At 40.6% G+C, this 6124-nt stretch overlaps 1 pseudogene; it reads left to right on the forward strand.

The window, feature by feature from the left end:
* Window positions 1-302, forward strand: LOC111825012 (annotated as a pseudogene).
* Window positions 303-6124: the final 5822 nt, after the last annotated feature.

The raw sequence follows: 6124 nt of genomic DNA on the forward strand, positions 1-6124 counted from the left end.
ATGGCCCCTGTCTGGAAGTTCACCTGCATCTACTAGGTCCTTATCCCACACGACAATGAGGTGACCACGATGAGGTGACCGTGATGGAGGCTAAGTTCAATGCCCTCATTAAAGCAGCTGGTGTAAATCCTGAACCTTTCCGTCCAGGCCTGTTTGCAAAGGCTCTGGCCAGTGTCAACATCGGAAGCCTCATCTGCAATGGAGGAGCTGGTGGACCTGCCCCCTCCACCATGGCTGCACCAGCAAAGAAGGAAGAATCTGAGGAGTCTGATGATGACATGGCCTTTGGTCTTTTAGATTAAACCTCTTTTGTAACACATTTAATAACATGCTGAACTCTTAACACACAACCCTTTGGATAGAAAAGATTCTAAAATAATGAATATCAATTTAGCTATTCCTATCTTTACCCTGGCTAGAGTCTTACTTAGTAGATTATTAAAGTAGCTATTACTTTTATACATTGGTTTATAATCTTAGACAATTTTTTAAATGAGGAAAGGAAAGTGATCTGGAAGTGATCAACAGTTTTGTGTAGCATGTTGACAGTGAAAAATAAGCATTACAAAGATCTCAGTTCAAAAAATTTATAAGAAGCTTGGAGAGGATTATGGTTGTAACGAAATTTGGGGAAAAATTCTACTTCTGACTAGACATTCTCTTTCTGAGTTGGAAGAATGCTTTGTAAAAACACCTACTAATTCACATTTCCTTATAAAGGCATGATAAAGAAATAAAAAGGGAGATGTTTTCTCATTCCCTTGCTAGCCAGTCAAAGCACTCTTAAATCCTTTACAATCCAGAACATGTAAACATTAGCAATTTCGACATCTTCCAAGGCCATATGGCAAAGCTGATATGACCTCAACTTATTAACTTATCTCAGGAACATGACTTGTGAAACTAGAAAAGAAATGAGTTAGGATGTGAGAGAAAACAGCCCATCAACATTTGTTCTCTCCCTAAGCCCCAAAATACTAGAGTACTGTAAACAGACAAAAGGACATAGAGAGCCAGAAAAACACAAGGACAGGGACAAAAGACAACAACAACAAAAAAATTGGAAATCTGGAAAGCTGATGAACATGGTAACCAACTTGGAGGACTTAAAGCTACATCAAAATCCACTTCCCAAGCAGACAGGAGGGAGAACGGAGAACCATCCAGATTTGCACAGCAGAACCTTTCAAAGTCACAGGAGCCCCTGGAGCAGCACACACCTCTGGAACTGAGACAGGGTAAATGAGGAGGAAGAGACTGCTAAAATATGGGGGGTTGGGGTGCAAGTTTCCTAAGAAGTTAAGGTTCCTAGACACTTCCCTTACTCCACACCCCCTGGGTGATTGCCCTTCCCCAGCGGCAGCATAGGTCTACTCTCCAGAAAGGGTGAAAGAGGAGGTCAGTGCAAGCATCAACACGAAGCACAGCTGAAGGTGTGTGTCGGTAGATGTAGATACACACACACACATATGGCTGATTCCCAGTATTTGTGGTAGTTACATTCCATAAAGTCTCTGTGAACACTAAGTGAGCAAACACTGGATTTACTATTCTGGGGGGAAATACAAGGTTAGATTCCTGTGAGCCGCTGGTCAGAAATTGTTATCAATCTATCAATACATACCTTGTTTTATGTATTTCTGTTTAAAGAGACCTTATTTAAATAAATATATTTGATTCAATATCACTGAACTCTGGGCCAACACTATAACTCATGCTCGGATGAAGTTTACCTAACAGACATATTTTCTCCGTAAGGCACACTGGAGCCTTCCTGTGCTTAGAAACATGAGATAACACTTCAACACTGCACTGAGGAGCCATTTTAAACAGCGAAATCACCAAGAGGAAGTGCACAGACATGAAAAATGTGACACCCAATGTACCGTGAAAAGGACACTTGTTTACAGCATGAGCTGAAACTAGAGGGCTTGTTCTACCTCAGCTGGGAACATGCATGTCAGGTGACTCAACTTTATAACTGCTGCATGCATGTCTGTGAATGACCATGAAAGTGCCATGAGTATTGATTTTAGGGTTACAAACTTTAGGGAGTAGGCAAATTTGCAAATAGGGACTCCATTGATGAGAATTAACTGTATATGCATTTGTATGTGCACATGTATACACACACCAGGGTGTCCCCCAAAAATGTATACACGCTTTTAATAATTATTAATTCCAATGGGTCAAATCTGAAAAGAAAGAAACATCAATTGAGTTATCAGAAAATGTAAGTGTGTACATTTTCTGGGGACAACCCCTGTATGTATGTATATAATCTAGTGATTAACCTCATGAATAGCAATGCTGAGAGCAGAGAACACCCCATACATACCTTCCTCTACTTGGCTCACAGAACTCTGCTTGCGAGTCCTTTACTCCCAAGACACAAAAACTTCCCTGGGAATATAACTATTCTCTGAGGAAAGAGGGAAGATGCTGACCTTGGGGAGAGTACCAAACAGCTCAACCAGGTTACCCTACAATAAAGCTCAAAACCATCAAACATGCCGAAACCGGTTTGGCTCAGTGGATAGAGCGTCGGTCTGTGGACTGAAAGGTCCCAGGTTCGATTCCGGTCAAGGGCATGTACCTGGGTTGCGTGCACATCCCCAGTAGGAGATGTGCAGGAGGCAGCTGATCGATGTTTCTCTCTCATCGATGTTTCTAACTCTCTATCTCTCTCTCTCTTCCTCTCTGTAAAAAATCAATCAGCTCAACCAGGTTACCCTACAATAAAGCTCAAAACCATCAAACACTATTCATCCACTTAAAAGCTTCCAGTGTTCTCTTCCTCCAATCTTAACCATGGACACAACTTTCCAAAGACATGAGGAAAGTCTCTAGCGCAAAAGACCAAAACAAAGCAATTTAAAGGAAAATTAAACCTCTTGGAAATTAAAAGACTTATTGAAGACATTAAAAACTCAATAGAAGGTTGGGAGATAAAACTAGGGAAATTTCCTAGAAAGTAAAATGACATAGAAAGGGAGAGAAACATAAGCCAGTACCTGTCCAGAAGGCCCTACTGGCCTACTCCAAACAATAGGGATTTAAGAGAGAAAATGAGAAAACACAAGGAAGGAAATAAAAACAATTATTAACCATTTCCAGAAGTGAAAGGACACCCGCCCCCTAGTTGAAAGGATGAAAATAGATCTTTACCAGTAAACATCATTGTCAAATTTTAGAACATTGGAGACTAGAAAGTCTATCAACTCAGAGAAATAAAACCAGTAACATACAAAGTGTCATGGATTAGAATGACTTCAGATTCCAAACAGTAAAAATAGAAATAAATGGGACAAATCCTTTAAATTTCTGAGGGAAAATAATCTACAACCAAAAATGTATACCCATCAATCAAATATGCAGGTAGAATAAATACATTTCCAGACATTCAAGGTTTCAAAGTCTATACCCCGTGTACCCTGACTCAAGAATTGCTGGAGGATATGCTCCACAACAAGGTGAGCAAATAGGCAATTCAACACGGGAGAGAGAGAAAAAAATCCCAAGAAAACATCTAGGCACCCACACCAAAGGGCTACCAGTCCAGGGTAGGGGTGTGAGATTCAAAACACTGACATGTTGAAGACTGTCATGACTGAGAGATTCGCTGCCTTTGTAACCAGAGAACAGTTATGCTAGTATATCTGGCTCCCACTGTGCCCTAGTTGGCTTGTTTGAGTATGTCCCAATGAGATGCCTGCTCTCCCCTTTATAGTCTGACGTCTAGATTAGCTGAGGATACTCATTTTACTCCATGGGAAGGTTCTGCATTGATCTTCTCTTGAGATGGGGGTAGGTGAGCTTAGAAGCAAAAAATATAAAACAAGCATATTTAAAGATATTTCTACAAGAGATCCAGGATGCTCCAACTGCAGTGACGTATGTCCCCCCAGGGGCTCACTCATTACCTTGCTCACTGACATCTCCACATAGGGCTCTTGTAAACTCTAGAAGCTGAAATCAGACTCAGATTATTCAGCCCATCTTCTCAAATGGTGGCAAATACTGCCTTCATAGAGCTAGATTTACACTTCTCAGTTGTTCAAATCTAAACAAAATACTGTGTTTAGGGATACCATACAGGTAATGAAGTCTGTATAGTACATGAGGAGAATGGAATGAAATGGAAGATGGACCCACAGGTGGCCTGTATGTTCTATTTCTTAACTTGAATAGTGAGTATGTGTTTATTAAAAATTCTCCTGTAAGTTTCTCAATTAAAATGTGAGGCCATTAGAATTTTTACCTTCTCCTTGCATTATCTGGAACAAGCTGGACAAAACATACTATCAGCACACAGGAAGAAGCAACATAAAGGTATTGATAATGACAGACTCTAGAGTTCTGTCCTTCACTTGAGGTGATTTGATGACATCATAATTGAGGTTTGGATACTAGATACCACAGGTCATATACACAAATGTAATTGCTCTTGGTAGTTTGACTTGTAACAGTCCTAAAATATCTGAAAAAGTGACTTTATACCACTCATGGGCAGTATTTAAACAATGTAAGTCCTCAAGATAAAGCAGGCAAATTCTTTATGATTTTGCCCCCTACCTGGGACGCTTTAGGCCTTCTTTCTTCTTGCTGGTATTAATCCTGTTTCCCATTGCTCCTTTTAAGTTTAAACAACTTTTTTCTGAAAGGCCTTTCCCAACTATCCATTCATTTACACACTACTTAGTGACCATTTACCCAAAGCCAGGCACTGTTCTAGACCTTGGGGATAAAGCGGTAAACAAATTCCCTGCCTGCAGTTTGAGTGAGAGGAGAGTGAAATATATCTGATGCCAATAGATGCTATGAAGAATATAAGGCAGGGAAGGAGCATAAATACAGGGGAGGGCACAGCTGAATAGATCAGCTGGAGTGTTGCCAGTACACCAAAAGGGTTGCGGGTTCGTTTGGCACATACAGGAAGCAACCATCGATGTTTTCTCTCATGTCAGTTTCTCACTCTCCCCCTTCCTTTCTCTCTAAAAACCAATAAACATAACCTCGGGTGAGGATTAACAAAAAAAAGGACACAGGAGAAGGATATGTGTGCCATTTTTTAATACATGGTCAGGGAAAAGTTTATGGGAAGGTGATAATTGAGCACAGCCTTGAAAAATGTTTATTTGCAATAAGAGCACTTCAGGGGGAACAGCACGTTTCCAGATCCTCACGTCAAGTGGTACTTTATCAGGGATTTGGCACTGCTAGTCCTATTTTGCTGCACACACCCTGCCTCCTCAGATGATGCAGTCCTTGAAGGCAAATCCCCCTTTATCACTTTGGACTCCCAACATTTAGCATGGAGCTTATGTTAAGTTCCCAAGCATTGCTTACAGATGACTCAAATCATAAATATTCCAAAATGTTATGAAATAATTCAAAATACTGTATAAGAATTTATTCCCCAGAATAAAATTAAGATCTTTAAGTTTGGAGGATAACCCACATAAATCACAATTAAGTTTCTCCAAGACTTGTGGCTTATAGTCACATTCTCTAAACTGCAAAATATGTGATGTGCTGATTTAAACCCTTTGGGTGAAGTACAGTGAAACTAGCTCATAAGATGGAAATTTGGATAGCACCAAGCCAAAGTAATATTCCACGTCTCTAAGATTCTTGCTGGTTTTGTGAACCTTCAATCAAGATACCTACCAAAATAAAGGGTCAATTCTTTTAGGATTTAATACATTCCCAACACTATCACAAACCATCATCTGACCCTTTGCTTCTTCAGGTTGTCATTTAAATACATACTCCCCAGCATCCTACTTTTGTAATGACAAGACCTTCAGCCAAGTTTTTTATATCAATACTAGAGGCCCAGTGCAAAAAATTCAAACACAGGTAGGGTCTCTAGGCCTGGCCAGCGATCAGGGCTGATCAGGTTCCTCGCCTCCTCCTTCCCTCACTCCCTCAGCGTCCTGCTGCTGGTCACCCGCCATGTTCCGCGCTGCCCCCTGGTGGTCAGCACACGTCATAGTGAGCGGTCGAACTCCTGAGGGGACACTCTGCATATTAGCCTTATATATATATATATAGATTGGCAGAGTACCTAATGCTGTTGTTTTTCACAACTCCTTTAAAACTCCTGTAACAATGACTTTGA

Source organism: Myotis lucifugus, unplaced genomic scaffold (assembly GCF_000147115.1).
Source record: "Myotis lucifugus unplaced genomic scaffold, Myoluc2.0 scaffold_11, whole genome shotgun sequence".
NCBI classification, from domain to species: Eukaryota; Metazoa; Chordata; class Mammalia; order Chiroptera; family Vespertilionidae; genus Myotis; species Myotis lucifugus.